The sequence below is a fragment of the Pseudorasbora parva genome, chromosome 20 (assembly GCF_024679245.1).
Source record: "Pseudorasbora parva isolate DD20220531a chromosome 20, ASM2467924v1, whole genome shotgun sequence".
NCBI classification, from domain to species: domain Eukaryota; kingdom Metazoa; phylum Chordata; class Actinopteri; order Cypriniformes; family Gobionidae; genus Pseudorasbora; species Pseudorasbora parva.
Genome location: NC_090191.1, coordinates 22,320,281 through 22,345,664, shown reverse-complemented (window position 1 = coordinate 22,345,664; position 25,384 = coordinate 22,320,281). Strand labels below are relative to the sequence as shown.

The window sequence follows — 25,384 nt, the reverse complement described above, 5'->3', positions numbered from 1 at the left end:
AATGTAATAACACTAATGGCAGGTTCATATCATCAACATATCTGATTCCAGACAGTAAGGGCAGATAATTGACTGTTCATATGACAGCATGAACAGACAGCCTTAATATTTTAGCTGAACAACCAATCCCATGGACATATTGTCATAACACCGACCTAACTCGTATAGCCTGATTGCAGAAAAGAGTGTGTGTGTTAGTTTAAGGGGTGCGTTGTTGCAGGTCGGGGGTCATTTAAAGGACACACTATCAATGTATCAACTTCGGTTTCTGGTCTTTATTAAACCCAGTAATAATAACGAATTTAAATGCAAAACAAGACTCCATCCCAGGAGGAACCACGAGTCAATGCTGGGTTCTGGAAGAATCATTTGAGAGACATATGCAAAGATCAGGTGCAGGTGGGACTGTTTCCTTTCCAAGCAGTGTGTGCGTGTGTGCGTGCGTGCGCACCAATATTTGTGAGAAACAGCTTGCGTTTTATAATAAAAATAATAATTATTACAATTATAATAATCTGTTACATTTATATAGTGCTTTTTTCTGTGTATAGAGGGTAAGGGGACAAAATGGCAATATCCAAAATCATTGTCCTTGTGGAACAATGTTGGCGATCATTCTTGTCAGTGGAGAGTCGTTTTCGCCCTCTGCCGGTCTGTAGCTTTGTTGTCCCCAATATCTGCTGCATGACCTTGTTCTTATGAACTGCCTTCTTTGGAATTTTAAGGATGGAAGCAACCCAACGCTCACTGTATCCCCCTGCCAGTAAAGCCAGAATTGAACATTTCTTTTCCTCACTCAACTTTTTTGGCATGGTCAATAGTTTTTTTTTTTTTTAATTCAAATTACTTTTGAGGTACTACTAACACTGTTTTTGCCATCCAGGTTGTCCTACTGCAAGATGACAGTGATGACCACAGAAGTGTTTTTTTTACACTCTTCCTTATTAAATAAGATTTGGTTCAGGTGATCACCTAATCACCGGCCTGTGTTGGAATTCAGCAGACATTGGAATGTAATGGTTTCCATACTTGTAGAGATACTGATTTAAGAAAAAATTGCAGTGGTCTCTTATTTTTTTTCCAGAGAACCCTATAGTAAGTACTTGTAGTTAATCGATATTACTCAGTACTTAAATATATAATTACACTGTAACAATGACACCTTAAAATAAAGTGTAACCCTTAACTTTATAGTTCTCTATCGAGGCCTCCCACATTTTTACAATCATTTTAACTATATACAGCTTGTGGCATAGTAAAGTTGTCAGACAATGTACAAATCCTAATACAATGAATACTGTTTCCATGACAGCCCTAGTTTTGTATTTTTCCAGTTTATAAATGGGTCTTTTTACATGAAAATACAGAATCCTTTTCAAAAGTTTTTTTGAAAGGTATTTGTATTTTTGTTTTTAATTGGATCTATTAAATATTTCACACATTTTACTGTATTTGTTTTTTTTCCATATAAATGAAGCCTTGAGCATTAGAAACTCAAAAACATTAAAACATTTTACCGACCCCCAAATGTTTGTATAGTGTAAATAAGCTGGCAAAAATGCCAGAAAAAAACCCTTGAACTAAGAAACATGTCTATGTTTACAAATATGTAAGACCGAGATGCAGAGAATTTATTAGATATTTGAACAGTTGTGATTTGATTTTGAGGAGCTGCAAGAAACACTCTGGGGTCAGTATTTTTAGATCCCTATGCTAAAGCACACCACTCACACACACTCATATATAGACATAACATTCACCGTAGGGAGAGAGTTTCACAAAGCTAGTCCTGTTTTCGCACCTGCTGCTTTGAACGACATTAGGGGCAAAACCAAGACGCGCACACACCCAGCGAAGTGAATCACCTCACTACATGAAGTTCACGCAGTGGTCATGACCGTGTGTGTCGGTGCTTTCTGTTAATTGAGGGAAAGGGGAGCGTGATCCACAGGTGAGCGCTGCTCAATGGCGCACCTGTGTCATTGTCAACGTCACCTGCCGTCACCCTCTGAACTCCGACCCCTGACCTGTAACCGTAGAGCTCCCGTTTAGGGTCTCGGATAGAGATACAGACCTTAAGGCCATGGGAATGACATCTGGAAAGCCGCTATATCTGTTTACCACTCGTAGATGGCTAACGCAGACGCAACGAAACAAAGCGCCGAACATTAATGAACTGGGACAATCGCTTCAAAGACGCGTTCGGAGAGAGAAAGGAAGGAGGTTTCCTACAGCTGTAGAAGTCATCAGGGTGGAAGCGACCGACAGTGTCATTAGCTCATGGCTGTCAGCGGCCCTTTAAGACCGCCGGAGGTTTATTGTTGTCATAATGAGTGGTGACGGACTAAAAGGGGAGGTGTGTCCAGGGAATAATCCGCTAGTCAACACCCACATTACAGCCCTAACAAGCCGTCTCGCACAGTCAAAACACACACATGCATTCTTTGACCTCTGTTTGCACAGAAAGGTGCTAAACGGGCATGTCATGTCCGACGTGTGACTGGGTAGGCGGTGTGGTCTCTCCCACTGCTCCGAGTCCAGTCTTACTGGGAGGGTAGAGTTTCCGACCTTTACTTCGGCGTAATGTAAATATCCTAGAATGAACAGTCAATTATGAGTGAAAGAGAAGGCAAGAAAAGTAGAGAGAAAAAAAAAGGAGAAATCTCTGGTTATGGTGTTGTTTATGAGGTGCAAAAATTATGAAAAATCACAACTGGCAGTATTTATTTAAATGGTAGCTTTCTAATATTATTAAAATTATCCATATTATACAATAAAAATAAACAGTATCCTTTTTTGTATATTACAATTCGCATGGGGGTGCAATGCAAGCAAATAATAAATAAAATAAAATAAAATAAAATAAAATAAAATAAATAAAATAAAATAAAATAAAATAAAATAAAATAAAATAAAATAAAATAAAATAAAATAAAATAAAATAAAATAAAATAAAATATGTAATTATTTTGTTTAGCCAGTATGAAGGCTTGTTCACAAGAATGATAATAACTATAGCAACAAAGTTTTAACAATTGTTCTAATTCTGTAACAATAGTCCACCGCACAGCTATAACATTAACATTATCACTGGAATCATTTTTAGAACGATTTTCTCCAGCTGACGAACAGTAAAAACATTGACAGCCAATCAGATGATATAGTGCACGCTTATTATGAAAGATTATAATAAAAGATTATCGTCCAGTGTGGACGCTAATATAGTTATCGTTCTTGGTGTGAACGGACCTTTAGTCTCAAAATGTTGTCCAAGATGAAACACGGGTTCAACAATGATGTCATTTTGCAGAAACATACTGTCTACATACTGTATGAGTCATAACTATAATTGGATATTTAGAGTACTGATGTTTAAATGTAATGAAAAGCATTTGGTTGGACATCTTTACTCCATCAAACCCATTGACTTGTTATATCAAACCTATTTACTTATATAAATAAGCATATAACTGTAGATCAGGTGTGTGTGTGTGTGTGTGTGTGTGTGTGTGTGTGTGTGTGTGTGTGTGTGTGTGTGTGTGTGTGTGTGTGTGTGTCTAAGTGAATAAGGCAGTCGCTGATGGACATTGATGTTTGTAGCTCCGTTAAATGATCCTTGAGGCTCCACTGTGGGCAATCTCCTCTTGTTAACATTAATCTAAACATGAACTCACAGCGCACACACACAGAGGACAGCAATCTATGAAAATCACTCAGCACTGGACTGAAAGACAAAAAAAAAGCTTAGATATGGCTTCACGTCTACTGCATGTTTCCACTCCTAATCCTGTCACTCAATACTTTGTGTGTGTGTGTGTGTGTGTGTGTGGGGGGGGGGGGGGTATATATTTTTCAATCTATCTCGTCTGCCTGACACCTCTTATCCCTTATTTCTTTCATGGACAAAAAACTTACCCTTACAAAACAATGCCACTATTATATATATATTCAATTTATTTATATATTTTTACATGTAATAATATTTTACCACATAATGTTCACAATAGTATTATGATGGTAATATCCATGGCATTAGTTGATGAACCATGAAGAATAATATTGCATATTAATGTAACATGGTCTCATCAACTGATGCCATCACTGTTCCATGGGTCCACTTTTTTCGAAGTGTAGCCTAGTAATGATTAATTATTGATGTATTTGTTTACATTTTGTACTTAAGTAAAATATATTTCTATCATGGCAACTAAATATGTTCCTATCATGACAACTCTCTGAAGAATTTTAGCATGGTAATGAATATGAAACTATTTATGTATTTTTTACATTAAGTTTTTTTTTAGTACTGTCCTGAATAAGATAAGTTACATAAAATATATTTACATAGTAAAAGTAGTAAAAATCCACAAGACCAAAAAAACAGCTGCATTTATAAAAATAAAATAAAAAAAACTTAATTCTTAATGCGTGTTGTTGATCCATGACTGTTTTTGTTGTTGTTGTTGTTGTTGTTGTTGTTTTTTTTGTGAGGGTTGTTCTTGAACCCCTTGTTTGATACTCTACATAAAATGCTTGAGTTTTGCAGCATCTTTTGCATATTTGATCCCTTTCCACACTGAGGATAACCGAGGGACTCAAAAACAGGGGCTTTTGAACAGGATGAAGATATCCAAATTGTTCTTATTTTGTTTAACCATCTTCCTTTTTCATTTAGTACTGCCCTTCGAAAGCAATAGAAAATAGTTGCATGTTCCCCGGAAGACAAATCAAGTATAATTTACTGTCATTTGGCCTTCATTCTGTCATGAAATCAAATCTTATTATAGATGAAGTGCCTCTTACTCTACGACAAATAGACGAAGACATTCTTTCTTCACCGCTTCTCAGATACATAAAACATTAGCTTTCATAGTGTTTGAGTAAAGAAAATGTACTTATAAATGTACAAAAAACACTTACCCTTGCATTGCAAACAAGTAGAGGCGGTCCAAACAGTGTGCAACTGGGTAGAGTTATGAGATTTTACAGAAAGTTTGAGGATACCCCGTTTTGCTTTGTGAAATGCTTTGGCAATATGTACCCATGTATGTCATGCCAATAAAGCACAATTGAATTGAATTGGATACAAGTTAAGAGGTTAAGTCACTTGCTCTTTTTAATACTATTCATTAATTAAACATTTGCAAAACCCACAGACAGATGTAAAGGGTGATCGATATTTTTGATTTGTTATATACAGTGACGGAAATAAGTATTTGAACACGCTGCTATTTTGCAAGTTCTCCCACTTAGATATCATGGAGGGATGTAAAATTGTCATTGTAGGTGCATGTCCACTGTGAGAGACAAAATCTAAAAAAATTTTTTTTTTTTTTAAATCCAGAAATCACAATGTATGATTGTTTAACAATTTGTATGATACAGCTACAAATAAGTCAGTCAATCAATCAACCAACCAATCAATCAATCAATCAATCAATCAATCAATCAATCAATCAATCAATCAATCAATCAATCAATCAATCAATCAATCAATCAATCAATCAATCAATCAATCAATCAATCAATTTTATTTATATAGCGTTTTTACAATGACGATTGTTTCAAAGCAGCTTCACAGTGTTAAACAGGACAATATTGCAACAACATTTGATTTGGCTGTACAGTCGCTCTGGAAAAAACAGTGATGTTATCAGCTTATTTTAATTTATCATATAGCGACAATTTTGGCAGATTAGTATTATAGTTTATAGAATTAAATAACAACTAATTAATTAATTTTATAAGTATTTGAACACCTGTGAAAATCAATGTTAATATTTGGTACAGTAGCCTTAGTTTGCAATTACAGAGGTCAAACGTTTCCTGTAGTTTTTCACCAGGTTTGCACACACTGCAGGAGGGATTGTGGCCCAGTCCTCCACACAGATCTTCTCTAGATCAGTCAGGTTCCTGGCCTTTTGAAACACTCCCTCCAAAGATTCACTGTAAACTCCAATGTTGTCTTTACTTAAACAAATCAAGTAATATTGACTTATTACTACTAGTTTAGTCCAGAAACTCAAAAATATAAGTTAGGCTAACTTATTAACCCAATTTTGAATGAACTCAAAATCATAATTAATTAAAATAGCTCACTCTGGTCTTGCTTTGATGTGATTGGCCATGCAATGAGTTCTGTCTGGCAACAAAAACTAAATCACTGATTGGAGGACATATACAAAAGGCGGTCCTTTTCACCTCATTTTCATTGTGTGCAATCTTAAAAGGGGTAAGTAAAAAAAATTGTAAGTTACTAAACATAATAATATGTAAACTAACTTATAACTAACCGGACTGACTTTATTTCTGTTTTAATGAAAATAATAGTTTCTTTGGAAGTCACCATGATGGATAGGATAAGATAAGATAAGTGTTTGCTTTAGTTGGGCTCTTGACCCTTGACTTTGTAATATTACAACCTTGACTGTGTGTTTCTGCCTGCTTTGTGTTTGTGAGACACATTTGTGAAGGAACAAAAAGTCAAGAGAAAATATCAAGTAATGTTGTTAATTCATTGACGATGATAACATCATCATGTATTGGCAGAATCCATGATCTCATGCAAAGTCTAATGCTCTGGTTGTCAAAGTTTTGAAATATTAATAAAAATAGCCATGAGATTCTTTACTCTTGTGGTAAATGAACAATTTATTATTGACATTTTTTTTTTTTGTGCACAAAATGTTTAAATCTACGGCATTAGTTAGACATACACAGACATCAAGAATCCGTGTATGAATCTCTACAATGGTAACAATAAATAAATAAATAAATAAATAAATAAATAAATAAATAAATAAATAAATAAATAAATAAATAAATAAATAAATCCGATAAACAGATCAACTCTGAACATAAAAAAAACTACAAAAACATCAGAACAAAACAGCAAAAGTAAAAGCAAATAGTAAGAATCAAAGAAAATTTGTCAAAATGCAGATGCATAATTTATTCATGCTGCAATTCATGTTGAAGTTTTGATTGGTTGTACCCAGAATGGTGTACTGATCTTCCGGTGTACCCAGTTTGGTGAACTTAACAATTTAAGTACAGTGAATGTGAGCACCAAGTTAAGTGAACTTACATATACAAGTTTTGGGAGACTCCATTACTCAATTGAATTGATGGAATGAGTTAACTCAAATCAATTGAGTTCAGTCAACTTTAAGTTAAAGTTAAGTAACTTTAAGTTTAGGTCTGGAGACTGGCTAGACCATGCCAGAACCTTGATTTGCTTCTTACAGAGCTACTCCTTGGTTATCATGGCTGTGTGCTTCGGGTCAATGTCATGTTGGAAGACCCAGCCTCGACCCATCTTCAATGCTCTAACTGAGGAAAGGAGGTTGGTCCCCAAAATCTCACAATACATGGCCCCAGTCATTCTGTCATTAATACAGTGCAGTCGCCCTGTCCCATGTGCAGAAAAACACCCCCAAAGCATGATGCTACCAGCCCCATGCTTCACAGTATGGATGGTGTTCTTGGGATGGTACTCATCATTCTTCTTCCTCCAAACATGTTTAGTGGAATAATGACCAAAAAGTTATATTTTGGTCTCATCTGACCACATGACTTTCTCCCATAACTCCCCTGGATCATGCAAATGTTCATTGGCAAACTTAAGACGGGCCTGAACATGTGCTGGTTTAAGCAGGGGAACCTCCCGTGCCATGCATGATTTCAAACCATGAGGTCTTAGTGTATTACCAACAGTAGCCTTGGAAACGGTGGTCCTAGATCTTTTCAGGTCATTGACCAGCTCCTCCCGTGTAGTTCTGGGCTGATTTATCACCTTTCTTATGATCATTGAGACCCCACGAGGTGAGATCTTGCATGGAGCCCCAGTCCGAGGGAGATTGACAGTCATGTTTAGTTTCTTCCATTTTCTAATGATTGCTCCAACAGTGGACCTTTTTTCACCAAGCTGCTTGGCAATTTCCCCGTAGCCCTTTCCAGCCTTGTGGAGGTGTACAATTTTGTCTCTAGTGTCTTTGAACAGCTCTTTGGTCTTGGCCATGTTAGTAGTTGGATTCTTACTGATTGTATGGGGTGGGCAGGTGTCTTTATGCTAACAAACTCCAACAGGTGCATCTAATTTAGGATAATAAATGGAATGGAGGTGGACATTTTAAAGGCAGACTAACAGGTCTTTGAGGGTCAGAATTCTAGCTGATAGACAGGTGTTCAAATACTTATTGAATTTCAATATTTTCTATATTTATTAGGGCTTCTGAGTCTAATTTCTGTGATGAAAAGACCAAAAAAAATAAGTACTTAAAGTCACAAAGCGTGTGCCTTGTTTGCCATTTTTATGTATCATAACTGATATGTTCACTATGAACTTTAAAGCTTCTTAAGATAAACAGGTTTGGAACAACCTGAGTGTGAGAAAATAATGGCACAATGATTCCTCTAAGTCACAGATATTTAAGGGGGCGTTCACAAATCCCACTATTCAGTAGTTTTAACAGTAATATTGTTTAATGGAAACAGATACCTAGGGCCAGCCCCTTCTGCACTCATGCAGGATGTAAAGGCAAAGACAGCTGTTCAGACGGGCTTTAGGTGGCGTTAAGGGGAGACCCCTTATGGTCCTGCAAGGTTGCGGTAGAGAGACCCTTGGTGACACGTCACCCTCATGTGTTGGTGTAAACTGATATTGAGGTCACATCCCAGCCTCTAGCCCTCCGTCTCTTTTAATAGACTAAACACATATGTCTCCCTCTCACTCTGTCAGTCTCTCTCTCCACTCATAATGGCTCTGTCACTAATATGTGTATCTAATGGCACTAATGGAAAATGACAATATGGGACAGGCACACATAGGCCACCTAACCTCACGGGGATTCCAGGTCCTTGAGGACCCCGTCGACTGTCACTTCCCACAAAGATCAAAGATCATCAGAGCAGCTACTTCATTTAGAGTAACAAAATGTGAGAAGTCCGTTCCCATGCTAAAGCTCCACGATGTGTCGTGGGTGGTTGCCAGACGGTTGCTAAGAGTGCATTTTATGATGCACTAGATGAAGTCGAAAAAGGGTAATTTGATTGCAAGTTGAAAACGAGTACGATTCCTATAAAGCAAATATTAAAACTGTAAAAATAAAATGAAAATCTGTACATAGGTCATGTTAAATATTACATTCTAGTACATCCATGTATTAAATTGATAAATTACTATATCTTGGATATTAAAACATGTTATTTCATCAAGAGATGTTATTGTGAATTAAACTGATTTTGTTAACTAAAATAAAGCTCATAAAAGATAAAAACTTTAACTAAAAAATGTAAATGAAAATTAGAAACTGATATAAAATTTTAAAAAGTAAATACAATTGCAAAATGTTAAGATTGAAGTAATAAAATTACTAACACTGAAATATAAATAGTAAAGCTAAATATAAATATAAAAAAATGACAAAAGCAAAAAACAAAAATACAAATGAGCAAGTTTAATTCAATTGAAAAATAAATATAAATAAAATACTTTTATAGTATATAAATAATACGGTATCTTTTATTAAAAATATATCTTATATAATAAAAATATATTTTCAAACTTTTATCATGCAAAAACGTGTCAAAATATAATTAAAATACTTTTATAGTAAATAAATAATACTGCATCAGACTGTATCTTTTATAAAATAAAAAATAAATAAAAAAACAGACTTTTCTTCGCTGAAAGTCAGATTTTTGATCTTGAACAATAAAACATTTTTGTAACACATTAACACTAGTTGCTTATGAGTATGCATATTACTAGGATATTAGCTGTTTTTTTAGTATTTATAAAGCATATATCAATGTGTTATTCTGCATGACCATATTCTGCATCTCTTTCTGAACTTAACACTTACCTTACAAACTATTGAGGAGTTTTTTGAGGCAAAAGTCACAGTTAATGGTAAGTTAACAGTGAGAATTTGACCTTAAACTAAAGTGTGACCAAAATTATTAGAGCCAAAATCCTCACATGCCTTTCTACTCCATAGTTTCCGTATGAACGGAAATCTTTAGTTTGTTTCCAAACCTTGAAATTAATTATTTCCAGGGATTCTAGGTTAACACAAATGTAACAAACTTATAAGCCGGTGAATGTATCTGCTTTAAAAGGTGTTGGGTTTTCTGATCAGAATGAAAGGTGATCCTGCCTGTGCTGCCCGAGTTGTTAAAATGTGATTAAGAGGTTTTGATGGTGGTAATGTGGCCACCGTAAAGCAAACGGGATGTGGCACACACACACACACACACACACACACACACAGACACACACACACACACACCGCAAGCTGTGCTCCTGACGATGAACTTGGCCTTCTCCTTGCCATGTGGAAACCTAACACTAGCCCGAGCAGACGGTTGAATGACAGAGGGGCTACGAGGGTTCTTGAGGGTCCACGGAGGGGGAGTGGATGGGCGGCTGAAAGGTCTACGGGGAACCAGAGTGCATTTCAAACCCATCAGTGTCACTTATTTCGCTAAGTGGTGACATAACCACCATCACCACGGAAAATCCTGTGGGACCAGTGGAACCGGGCCTAACCAGAGACTCTGACTATACCGTTCAAGAATGCGGAGTTAGAGAAACAAGGAAAAAAAAGAATCAGAGAGTTTAAAAAGAGATGGTACATTCTTATAATTAGGTGTATAGAGTACCTGAAAACTACACTTGAGTAAAAGTTAAGAAACTAATATGACTCCATCACAAGTTAGACAGTCCAACGGAGTTGACTATCTGATTTTGTCAGTACTTACAGTACTTTATTTACTCATATGTAGACTCAAAGATGATAAGAGACATGCCAGTGAAAAACAATATTGCAAATAAATCTAGGTCAACACAACAGCCTCTTAAATGTCTACAAACACTAAAGTCTCAGTTAAGCTCAAGTGTTCAAAAGGGCATTAGATAGTCTTAAATAGTCAATGCCTGCTTGCACTGGACGAGCTGGTTTCGTCTGCAGCCTTGTCCTCATCTTATATATGAAACACCTGCGATATAGCCTGGTCCTAACAGACTCTGGTACATTTCATTTGTACAAAGAGTCGGGACACTCTCCATTGACAAGCGTTAATTTCCTTGAAGGCGGGTACTCTGCTGAAGTTTAAAATGTATTTGATCGGCCCAGAGCCACTCTGGATCTGCCATAACCAATTGCTAACATTTGGCCGTGACGTATCGCTAGTGTTTGCCTTAGCCAACTCCTTAACCACTAACGGAGCGAGCTGGAAAATCAAACTTTTCCTGAATCCATTGGGGAGAAGGGCCACAACATCATGGGCACCAACAAAACCCAGCAAAGATTGTTCTTGCTCTGGCTTTAACTTCTGGATATTTGGCAGCGTTGCCACAAAAAATCAAATGGCTTTGCTTGCATCTTTTGCCGCCGCCATTACTAACTCAAACTAGCGCATGTCATCAATGTCAACGTTCTAAGCCACTCCCTCTTTTCGCTGATTGGACCGGTTGAAATTTGGCCGGAGAAAACCAGTGCAAATCGAGACAACGTACTAAAGGAAAATGAAAATTGAGCGGAAGTACGTCGGAGGGCGGAGACAGGCTACCTGCGATACACAACTACCAGCTAATGCACACATGTTTAAATTAGCTATGTTTACAAGTTTCGTTGAGTTCTGTGCCTACACAGTATGCGATCGTTGATGCATCGGCACGCACTGCACCGCAACCGCTAGAAAAAAGCGACATGCACCTACGCCTTCCTTCATGTTAGACTCTTAGAAGAAAAGGTTCTATCGGCACTACGTAGTTGGAACCCCTAAAAGGTTCACTGCAAAAAAAAAATTCTTACTTACTATTTTTGTTTTGTTTCTAGTCCAAACATCTAAACATTCTTAAAACAAGAAGTATTTACTAGACAAGCAAAAGTAATTGACTTGTTTTGGGAAAAAATAACTCAAAATTAAGAGAGTTTTTGCTTTTTTGCGCAATGTTCTATATAGAACCTTTTATAAGTGCCAAAAGGGTTCTTTCTTGTCATTATAGAACCCTTTTAGCATAAAAGGGTGTTTGAAGTATACTCAACTATACTTCTATATATAACCTTTTAAGAGTTCCAAATACGTAGAGCCGATAGAACCTTTTCTTCTAAGAGTGTAGTGACGCATCGCGCCACTCTTGTCCAGTGTAGACACGGTCTAAGGGCAAAACACAAGATATAGTACCAACGATGCCCTGTAGATGGCGAAATCACTTCCTTTGTAGTAGAAATAAACTGCTGCAGAAAAAGTTAGGTGCCAGGCAAAACGTCTTCTCATATCTTATTTGTGCATCCTCGTTTCCTTATCATACTTCCTTTTCTTATATCTTTGCTCCACCTAAGCTCCACCTGATGCGAGGGAAGGATACACCCGTGTATCCTCGTTCATGACTCCCCATCCCTCACCTCCTCGCAGTGCAACTAGAGAACTAAGATGCCCTTCAAGATGGCTGACTTTGATCGGTTTCCAGGTCACGGTATGGAGGACGGAGGAACAAGGAAACATCAATCTGAGTTTTACGAAGCACTCAATGTGTAATTGCATCACTTATTACAAATTTATTGGAGTAAAGAGTACATAGTTATTTAAAAATGTTGCTAATTATAGATGTTACAAATTGATAGTAAACTCCAAAGTAGCCAAAAAATACGTAATTACAGTAATTAACTATATTTACTTTACACCACTGCTGTGGGAATCAAAGAGCAGATCTATTGATATTTAAAAGGGGGGCATAATCTTAAAATAAAGTTGAATTTTATATAAACTTGAGAAAATACGGGTAAAGTTTGGCTTTTTTATTGCTGAGTCATTGGAATAGTTTCAACCCTGTTAACAAAATGTACATCTAAATACATCTTTTGGGCTAGTTATTTTGGAAACAAATGTCGGTTTGGAGTTATTGAAAAACTGATATTGTTGATAAATGAAGGAAAACTATATGTTTAATCATTTTTGTCTTACAATACTTCCGGGACCGGGTTGAACGGTTTAAACAATGCAGTTCACGCTACAATTTGCACTAAGACAGAATGAGATTATTTACTTTTCTTCCCGCCATGCAGACAGGGCCCCATGTAATTTAAAGCGTGTAACCATTTAAAATTAAACAACATTTAGTCGTCTTTATTGTGGTGTACATCCAAGTGAAACGGATTATCGGAAAATAATAAATGAGCGGGGACTTGGGTCCATCCCTCAATTGTTGATTCGATGGAGTTTAATTGCAAGGAAGAGGCAGAGTTTAAGCTGATTAAATGATAAATTACATTTACAATTACAATTACAACCTAAATTGTAAAAATGAATAAGATGTAGTTAGAATTAGGCATGATTTAAAGGAATGATCATTTTGGTCATGGGGGAAAAATGCACTAAAAAAGTGGGACATTGCCAAATATTATGTTTTTTTTTAAATATAATTTAGATTCAATTGTGAACTAAAAAATGTGTTTACTATTTAAATATAAAAAATAGTAATATCAAAAAACAAAATTTTTACTACCTTTAATTGATTATCAACTCTATACATTTTTAGAAACGTTGAGAATGTTGAGACCTTGAGGGACAGATTTGTGCCTCTAATACTTAAAAAAATTGTATGGGACACTAAAGTGTACCATATTTGTTCCATGTGCCGTTACATGCCTTGATATTTTTCTGACTACGACACACACATACACACACACACACACACACACACACACACACACACACACACACACACACACACACACACACACGCACGCACACACCTGGTTCTTTGTGGGGACTCTCCATAGACGTAATGGTTTTTATAACGTACAAACCGTATTTTCTATCCCCTTCACTGCCCCTGGTCCTAAACCTACCCATCACAGGAAACATTCTGCATTTTTACTTTCTAAAAAAACTCATCCTGTATGATTTATAAGCATTTTGAAAAGTGGGGACCACTGGCTGGTCCCCACAATGTAGGTGATTTTAGGATTTTCTATCCTTATGGTGACATTTGGTCCCCACAATGTAATATAAACAAGGGCACCCATACACACACACACACACACACACACACACACACACACACACACACACACACACACACACACACACACACACACACACACACACACTCAGAGGAAGTGAAGCGGTAGATCAGAATGACTCGCTGATTGTCCTGTTTGATGACGGTTTCACTTTGACTTTTCCTCCCCCACGTTACAGAAAAACACGTCGACTTAACTGAGCTCCAAGAATGTTTTTCAATATTTCATTTAGCTCCGTTCTTGGTATTGAGTGACATGATTCATTTTTATCCTTACTAAATGCCAGCGCTGCATCACAAATAACCACATGCACAAACACAGGTTGTATCACCCAAAAAGTGAGAATGGTACGATTTCCACAACACACCTACACAATGTTCCTCTTTCACAAACTGAAATTTATGAATCAAGATACTAAATTCACCCTGATTCCGATTTGGCGGCCCCGTCTTAACATCCATAAAAGCTTTCAGGAATTAGTTAATGCTTTTGGAGCTGAAAAGGACTCTTCAACACCTGTTTCAAACTGTTTAGTTCTATCTGGAGGGAAGCTTTATGTATGGTACTGAATATTAGGGAGCCACTGAGCACTAGATGGCACTAATGAATGTATATGTTTGTGTATGAGTGTGTGCATAAATATATGTATCAAAATATTTATGTATATATTGTTCCATGCACTAAATAATCCTTAAAAAATCTGTGAGAACGGACAAAAATAGTATATTTTCTTAGAGAAGATGTACAGTTAAGCTTGTCACGCACACATGCGTTTTATTAATTGAACAGTAATATTCCATTATTTCATTAATATTTGTTATCCATGCCAATTTCATCTTGTACAGTTGAAATCTATTAAAAATCTGCATAAAATCCAAGCTATAAGTGGCATAAAACGGGCAAACAAATAATTCAATACATAAACGCTGATTTGAAAACAAATCTGCAAAGCAACAAAATCCAAGCTCTCCTTATATAATGTTATATAAAAATGAACAAAATAAATAGACCAATAAATCGATACATTTTTAGATCTCGGTTTTCTTTCCTGGGATTTGTTTTGTTCTAACATCCAGATGGCCCACTGGTACGTCGGGGGGATGCAGACAAGATCTGACGATTATCTGATGGTTCCATACGTTTCAAGGTGTCCATCTCTAGATGCCTTGGGATTGTTTTAATAACGCGTGTCCTTTGTCTCTAAAGTCACAGGCTGCCTGGGAAGACCACATATGAAGAGGACACGAGTACATCATGTGGGGCCATATCTGAGCGGAAAATAACATGAATTCTCTTGTCGTTATTAAAGCCACACAGCAAAGATATAATCAGAGTGCCCATGGCGACAAGTAGCTCGAGCCATTCTCACTCGCCTGGCTAATAAAAGAACAAAGATAATCAGATATTGAAGATAGAGAGAGAAAGACAGAGAGAGAGAAATAGGAGAGAGAGGGTGTTTATCTCAAGGTGGACAAATCTTTAGACAGTTGCAGACATTGTCCTTTAAGGTCAGCTAGTGAGGTGGACCCTTGATGTGGTTGAGAAAGGACACTAGCTCTGAAAGTGTGTGTGTGAGTGTGATTCGCTGCGGCCCGATGTTTTGCTATGTGTGCAGCTTTGTGGTGCTAACCAAAGTCACGAAAGCTGAGCCGTTTCTCACAGAAGCAAAGCAATACTTTATTGACACTTTCTTGACTGACAAAGGTGTCATGGTGTTACAGATTTGTTTTCTTCTATTTACTTATTGTGTTTAAATTTTTAAATAGAATTATAGGTTACACTTTATTTTAAGGTGTCATTGTTGCAAATGTTGTTTATATATATATTATAAGTAACAATATGTACTTATAGGTTATAGGATTAGGGTTTGGTTTCGGGTTAGTTATGCGTAAGTTACTGTTATTACCGTGGTAAGAACATTTATAACATGAGGAAACCAAATTTTAAAGAATCAAATTAAAGAGCCAGCAATATTCATTATATATAATGCCAGGGTTATTAGACAACTATACTAGGAAGCAAGCAAGAGAAGAACTGCTGAAATTTCCAAATTATTTTAAGTTATTATTTTATTTAAAATTGTATTTTATTTCATCCATTAATGTGCTGTGTTACTTTTCAAGGAGGGCACATTAATTATTAGACATAAGTAATTCTTGTTCAATTTTATTTCAATGGCCCACTTTAGACATTCTACTAACTTTGCAATTACATGTCAACTAACTCTCATTAGAGTATTAGTACACTGTTAGGTTAGGGTTGTGTGTTAAGGTTAGTAGAATAAGTTGACATGTACTTGAAAGGTTACTTATAGTGATGTTGGGGAGAATCCAAATGAAGTATTACAGATATTAAGCAGACAGGGTACTAATACTTTAATACTCTAATGAAAGTTAGTTGAGATGTAGTTGCAAAGTTACTTATAGTTAGCAGAAAGTCTAAAATGGACCATCGAAAATAAATCGTAACCAAAGTCTTATTCAGGCAACTGGGGGGAAAGTGTTTAGTGAGCGAATAGACAAATTAACACACACACACACACACACACACACACACACACACACACACACACACACTCACACACAAACACACACACACACACACACACACACACACACACACACACACACACACACACACACACACACACACACACACACACACACACACACACACACACACACACACACACACACACACACACACACACCTGGTTCACTATCTTTGTGGGGTCATTCCATATGCGTAATTTTTTTTATACCGTACAAACAGTACATTCTATCCCCTTACACTGCCCCTGCCCCCTAAACCTACCCATCACAGGAAACATTCTGCATTTTTACTTTCTAAAAAAAACTCATCCTGTATGATTTATAAGCATTTTGAAAAGTGGGGACCAATGGCTGGTTCCCACAATGTAGGTGATCTCAGGTTTTACTATCCTTATTGGGACATTTGGTCCCCACAATGTAATATAAACAAGGACACACACACACACACACACACACACACACACACACACACACACACACACACACACACACACACACACACACACACACACACACACACACACACACACAAACGTTATGTTTCCATGTTTTATGGGGACTTTCCATAAGCATAATGGTTTTTATGCTGTATAAACTGTATATTTTATTCCCCTACACTGCACCTACCCCAAAACCCATCCATCACAGGAAACATTGTGCATTTTTACATTTTCAAAAAACATCACAGTATGATTTATAAGATTTTTCAAAATGAGGAAAAAAAATGGTCCCCCCCCCCACCACCACCACCACACACACACACACACACACACAAGCTGGAATTTTGCCCATCGCTTTATTTGCCACAAACCCCTGAAAATATGTTTATAGTCCACAGATAAGATCTCACACACACACGTCTGCTTTCAATATCTGTGGAGGTAAAGCAAGCCAAGCAGGCCGTCTACACCACTGTGTGCAAACTGTGCAGATGCTCTTTAATAAAGTTAAGCTATACAAAATGAGTTGAACCATTATTCAGGATCCTTTTAAGTATAATGCACACATTATTGTAACCTATTCATGTCGGTTATGCGCAATTAGCCATTTCTTAAATCAATCAATCAATCAACCAAATGAATAATAACGATAATAAATTGGTGGGTAACTTAACAGTTCGAGAACAAACGCAATGCAGTTTCCCTACTCCAAGAACTCAGTGTAGGTTCTCAACGTGTAGGTTAAACATTTCATAACAGATATTTGTCCAACTGTAAATTTCAGAAAAATTGTATCTGGTATCAGTTTCAACAAGTGCGAGATAAGGCCTGGTCTAATGAATAATTTACTGTGGTTTCATTATAATCGAGTGATTAGGGATGTTCGGCAGCATATTATTTAATAATAGAAATAAAGTAATAAAAAATCTAATTGAAAGGCGTGTCATAAAAAGAGTTCAGTCAGTCTGAGAAAGAAAAGTGTGCGGTTAAGTGCAACCTCACAAAAAGTACATATATTTCAATGTCTAATGGAAAGGGCGAGCTGTCAAAATCTCAGGTTTTGTGAAACAGGAAGCATTTCTTATGGTACAGTATGTCTCATGCATACTCAGAAACACCTCTCGTCAGTAATTAATTTCATTAGAACTTCAGCCAAAAGCGTCACTTCAAGAGTCATACTGAGAATGAATTTTGATTGACTATCCAGCATGAAAAAAAAAGCTTAACCTGAACATCTCTATTCGCTTAATTTATCATCAAAACACAAAGAAAACAAGCAGAATCAACAAAAATCACACACTGCCAGCCATTCTATTTAGGTGCACAGGAAACAAAATGTATTTGTAGATAACAAACCTCTCATGTCCAAAAAAAGATTTGTCGTAAGGTAAGTAAAGCATTTTTTCCCCCCCTGTGAACTCAGACACAACAACCACATTATATGCTTTACGTTTTGTAGCGTACTTTGTAAAAGAAAGTTTAAAAGGAAACTGCACATCAGTTGAATCTGCCAGCGTACTAAAGTCTGTTTGAAGACACGGGTAGAGCATTTTCCGTTGTGGCACACTTCAACAACCTGCCCTTCCAAGCGAATCTTCAAAGAATACATTTCACTAAAAAGTGTGAGCATTACATTGATTGTTTCTTTGTCCATTTAAATTTAGGTTGCAAATGTTGCATTTTCATTTAAGTTAGAAAGCGATGAGAAACTCAAGCAGGTACATACTCTAAATTACATGCAAAACATATACATATATATGTATAACATATCGCAAATAAATGACTGAAGCTCGTAACACTAATGTGCTAAAGCCATTAATGCATTTAGATGATCTCGAAAATATATATATATATAAGCTTCAGTTGTTAAAGCTGCTGTCCGTAACACAAACTTTTTTTGTGTTCAAAATGTACAAAAATTATATAATGAGAATGTACAACATGAATCCATTTTCCAAACCGTGTTTTTGTCTCACCCTGAATCCTTATGGTACACTTATAATAAGGGTTTATATTGGGACTATTTCAGGCCAGACTGGTAGGTACCGCTGCGGAGGAGCACAGTCTCTGCCTGATCCGTCATAGACATAAACAGAGAGAAGTAGCTCCGGCTGCAATGTTCTTCCGCAAGATGCATGCAGTTCTGTTTATTACCACTAGAGCGCAAAAAGTTACGGACTGCAGCTTTAAATAACATTTTAATGTTTTTAAATTAGTTTTTTATTTTAGATTTGTATGTATATATATACTGTGGTTGCACCATCTGACATGGAAAGTGACCCAACCTACAAACCTTTTCAGCATCAGGGCTCCTCAGGATAATGCATTATCATGTTTACTATAATTACGTTGTCGATTAATAATAAAAGAGCCGTGTTTGCAGTTGCGCGACGTTTTTGGAAAATACATAAATTGCTGGACAAAAGTTGTTCAATTATCTCAAGAGCTTTAAAATGACTCTTAAAGTACTCAGTAAGTTTAAGTTTTTAAGTCAAAATAAGTTCAAAATTTATTTTGCTTTTTTTATTTTATTATTAAGACACAATTTTAAATTGTTTTCCGAAAGTTGCACCACCTGGCATTTTTGGGGTTTGACTAAACGAGTCAGACTAAATAGACTTATGGAATAAAGTGATATATGTCATGAATTTATCAAATTATTTTAATAATAAATAATGCACTAGCACCAAAATATGCACCCCATGTCTTTGATATATATATATATCAAAGACATGGGGTGCATATTTTTGTGCTAGTGCATTATTGCACCTAGCAATGCTAGTGCATCAGCTTGTGAATATATATATATATATATATATATATATATATATATATATATATATATATATATATATATATATATATATATATATATATATATATATATATATATATATATATATATATATATATATATATATATATATATTCACAAGCTGAAAATACTAAATTATTTTAGACAAATATGCTTGCACTCTGTCACTGACTAGATAAGACATTTAACATTATCCCTCAAATATTTTCCCATTGCATTATTATTATACAATATATTAAACATTATTGACAGTTGTTTAATGTAGTAATTTTCATTTTGTGTATTCATGTATTCTTACACCCCTCGAAAGCAGCCATTTTATTTGTTACCAATACTTGTATCATTATGTGACTATTTAAGAAAAAAAATATCAGCATGCGATATGGGAAACTGAACTACATATGCACACAATATACTGTAGTAGAATGTCGTTGAGTGGATTTTGTTGGGACTAGGATTAAAATGGCTATAATAAAAGCAATCATTATATTTGTCACTAATGACAAATGGAAGGAAAGAGAGTTGGAGAGAAAGAGAGGAGAAACGGGGGTGGGGGTGATATTGTCATCCTACGGATTAGTCGGGATTAATCAGACTTGTCTTTCAGAGGGGTGAATGCTCTTTTAACGAGCTACTGCTAAAACGACAGGGATTCTTACCCATTAATTAAACAGGGTCGGCCTAGACACAGAACCACCTATCAAAAACATGTACACATTCACACACGCTTGCATACGTGGGATGTTTCCGGAATTTTAAACCAAACATTTACCGTATCCGTTGGATTGCACCGGTGCGTAATATACAGGTTACGTCGCCCCAACAAAAAAACAAAAAAAACGTGCTGCTTGCTTGGCAAAGCGCTTGGGCAAAGTGTTCCGTGTGGGTACGGCCTACCTACGACGATAAAACATTCTGCTTGTCAACCTACAACAGGTGATTTTTCAGTTATTAGAGCTGAGCTGAGTCATCTTTAATGGCGAACCTTTCATTTAGTGCGCCAGATTCTTGTAGGTTCTCACACTTTTACAAATTGAATAGAATATCATTAGCTGTTTAATAAGCTTGCCGTGAGACTAGGGTTAACTTCTGACATTCGTGTCATTGTTTTGCTGCATGTGAGCAAAAGAGCCCTGAGAAAGGCCTGACCACATATCATATCTCGCATCGCTACCCCAAAAGCTCTTCTGATCATTATCACACTATTTTCCATCTATTGAAACCCTTGTGTGAGTACATGTCTGTGTGTGTGTGTGTGTGCATTAGACTGTATCAGACAATCTGCAGCAAATTGCTACATTAACAGGAAGGGTGTGGAAGTTTATATAGAAATGTGAAATACTGCAAATTAAAAAAAAAACATTTTTTTTACACTAAAATTCATCTATATATATATATATATATATATATATATATATATATATATATATATATATATATATATATATATATATATATATATTGATGAATTATAGTGTAAAGATAAGTGTCTTGTCAAGGTCATTCTATTACTTTTCTTCTTTCTTCAAGAGCGTAAGAAAGTTTTTGGTTCGTTTTAATAGATGGCAGGCTTGTGTGAAAGTTGTTTAACAGGGATCGCTTGATTTACCTATGGGAAATTAACAAACATATGTACAAAAAATGATTTAAATGAATGGTTTAAACGGAGTTAACGATTACAGGAGGGGGTCGATTTGCTGTCAGTTTTCTGAGAAGCGTTTGGTGAGTGCAGCGGAGCTGATCTGCATGAGACTGTAATGACTTTCATAGAGAGTATGGTTAGAGTGGGCTTCCACACATGACAGATATAAACAGTGGCTGAGATCCTGTCAGATAGCTGTTGCAGGTATATTGATTGTTAAAATAAAAATTTAACTCAACTCGGGCTTATGAGATGATCCAAAAAAACTGTAAAAAATGGACTAAAATAAATACAGAATGGTACTTTTTTTAAAGTGTAATATATGAAATTAATGTAGGCATCTCTCATACAATACTTTAGTCCTGCACTGTAACAAATTATTTAAAAAATAAGTTACCTGGTTGCCTTATAATTTTAAGTTCATTGAAATTAAAAATTTGAGTTAATACAATGAACATTTTTGAGAATCAACACACTTAATTGAAATATTATTAAAAGATTTTGTAAGCATATTGGGTAATTGTGTGTTTTATTTGTGATAACTCAAATGGTGCTATTTTCATGTTTTATCAAATTTTTTATGTGGTTCAGATACAATAATATTTTGAGTTTCTATTTATTAAACCAATTTCCTTCATTGTATCAACTCAAATGTTTTATTTCAATAAACTCAACATTTTAAGGAAACCAGGTTACTTACTTTTTGAGTTAAACCAACTATATTTTTTTTACCGTGTGACATGGTAAAAAAAAAAGAAATCATTGCATATTATTATGCACGCAGATTTTATGCCATCGCATTATTTGAGATACTATAAAATATTTATACTTAATCACGCTGCGTGTATATTGCAAAGGAACTCGAAAGGAAGACAAAAATGTGCAAAAAAATGTAAGTCACTGTTATTGCAACATTTAAGAAATAGCATCGTTAGTATTTGACTCACTAACATGCTTTTAAATAACTTTAATATAGCCGATTATACACTAAATGTCCATTTGATACATGAAAAAAAAAACTATACATGACTTCCCTTTGTGGTCTTAGAGACATCAGATGCAAAATATGACTTACTGCAAGATATGTCCAGTGCTTTCTGATAGATGTGCACACTGTAGCAGTAAATATGTAAAGTAAATGTGTACTTTTTTTGAACAATTTGTTTTTGCAATAACAGCTGGCAAAAAGGTGTTTTTTAGGGTTAATTTTGAGATTACAGCATTGTTATGTTACACTAATGTAACATTGTAAGGGCCCAACATAAAGATAATCCATGCACAGGGTTTAAGTATGGATGTATATAATTGCATATATACTTGTTTATATACATACACACACATACACACACATATAAATATATATATATATATATATATATATATATATATATATATATATATATATATATAGTGTACACTTCACAAGTCTTGACTAAATGTCAAATTAGAAACTGAGAAAGAAATGCTGAAACCTTCTAATCCTGAAGCTGAAAGGCTTTAAATAACAGGGCAGGAGAATAAAAGTGAATTAAAAGGTCAATAGAAAACAGATCCTGATAGAGGGACAGATTCTGCCTTGGAGAGAAAAGAAAGAGCAGAGAGGACGGATAGAAGTTTCTCAAGTTTCTCTCGCTCATTTACGGGGACAAAGAGCAGCGAGGAGAGCGGCCCGGTAGGGCGGGGAGGGGGTGAAGCATCTTTACACGTACCCTGATAGCGACTTCGTGTGTGTGTGTGTGTGTGTGTGTGTGTGTGTTGTGTGGGGGGATCACTGAGCGCTGGGGTCAGTCGCAATGCCTGACTGGAGAAAGCGGTGATATTCATCTCACCTGTGGGATACGGCGACACCGGCGCACACCTGAGATCCTCCTCTGACTGACAGGCCTTCAGAGAGGAGAGGAGAGGGTCAGGGTGGGGTAAGGTGACCACCTCACACACCAAACGCCAGCAGACATTTGGAAATCACCAAATGAAAAGGATAGCATCGTCTACTCGCCCTTGTGTCGTTCCAAACCCGTATGCTGTGAAACGCAAAAAGAGAATTTCTGATGAATAACCAAGCAGCCCTTTTTCCATATAATAACCACACCCGCAAGCATTTGTCATTATGTTGCTTACCACAAAAAAAGCGGCAAAAATCTGTCAATAGGGCCAATCTTTAGAGGATTTAAAGCATAAATATGAATCTTAAAATTGTATACAATCGCATGCATTCATTCTTCTGTTAAAACTGGGGTATTATTAGAGTCATTATTTCTGTCCTTTTAGAGTTTTAGATGTTACATTTTCAACAATCAGATATGTGCGCAGCATCAACATCACACATAAATGTTACATAAAAAGAGGACTTAATAATTACAAATTGCTTTGAAGTAACGGGTGAACATTTCCTTTAAGCATGCAGGACTTATTGTGCTTTTTTATTATTCAGAAATGTATGTACACTCTCACTGTGCTGTCACTGGGGCAGAACCCTAAGGTACAAAAGTGAAAAGGTACATCTTTGTACCTTACTCATGCCTAAATGGTATATAGGTACATATTAATACCTTAAAAGGTACATGTTAGTACTTTAAGAGTGCGTATTAGTACCTTAAAGTTACATATTAGTTTTTTAAGAGTGTGTATTAGTACCTTAAAGGTACATATTAGTACTTTAAGAGTGTGTATTAGTACCTTAAAGGTACATATTAGTACTTTAAGAGTGTGTATTAGTACCTTAAAGGTACATATTAGTACTTTAAGAGTGTGTATTAGTACCTTAAAGGTACATATTAGTACTTTAAGAGTGCGTACTAGTACCTAGTACTTTAAGAGTGTGTATTAGTACCTTAAATGTACATATTAGTACTTTAAGAGTGTGTATTAGTACCTTAAAGGTACATATTAGTACTTTAAGAGTGCGTATTAGTACCTTAAAGGTACATATTAGTACTTTAAGAGTGCGTACTAGTACCTAGTACTTTAAGAGTGTGTATTAGTACCTTAAATGTACATATTAGTACTTTAAGAGTGTGTATTGGTACCTTAAAGGTACATATTAGTACTTTAAGAGTGCGTACTAGTACCTAGTACTTTAAGAGTGTGTATTAGTACCTTAAATGTACATATTAGTACTTTAAGAGTGTGTATTTGTACCTTAAAGGTACATATTAGTACTTTAAGAGTGCGTATTAGTACCTTAAAGGTACATATTAGTACTTTAAGAGTGCGTATTAGTACCTTAAAGGTACATATTAGTAACTTTTTCGGTTTTGTACCTTTTCCGGTTTTCAAACTTTATGATGCCAAGGACCCCCAAATATGATGAACCTTTATGAGGGACCCCCTTAAATCCATCTATATATTTGTTTTATGAATGAAAAAAACATGTAAACTGTTAGATAAATAGTAAGTGTGACATTTTTAATAGAACATTGTTTCCAAAATTAAATCGGCTATACTTAATGTTGGACGTATAAACCTGAAGAAGAACATGTTCAATAAAAAATTGCTAGCATAAGCAACTTTTACAATAAATGTATGTAAGCAGCTATGTAGCGCATTATGAATACAGCTCTACAAACTCAGTGAGCAAGATAAAGGCGACTATAGTGAGAAAAACTCACTAGAAAATTACCAAGCAAACATGTACATTTCTGAAAAGTATGTATATGGCAAACAAGGAGAGAAACGTTTAGAAAGAAAACAGTTCGATTGTTCGGTAGACTTTATCCATTTTTGTTTTGTCTTTTAATCATCTGAATTTTTTCTGGGGACCCCTTAGAACCTTCTGGAGGACCCCGGACCCCCAGTTTGAAAACCCCTGCCTTAGGGTACCGCCTCAGTGACAGCAATGTACCTTTTATTTTTGACAGTAGTGGCATGTAGGGCAGGCAAATCTACTGATATTCCCTTGCCCA

General features: G+C 35.8%; 1 long non-coding RNA gene across 1 annotated transcript in view; it reads right to left on the bottom strand.

Moving 5' to 3' along the window:
* The window catches only part of LOC137048759 (uncharacterized), a 232,908-nt gene that overhangs the window by 23,288 nt on the left and 184,236 nt on the right, over positions 1 to 25,384 (bottom strand). The window contains exon 2 of the long non-coding RNA XR_010899513.1: positions 23,312 to 23,503. This is a non-coding gene — a long non-coding RNA (uncharacterized lncRNA). The remainder of the gene's footprint in view (positions 1 to 23,311; positions 23,504 to 25,384) is intronic.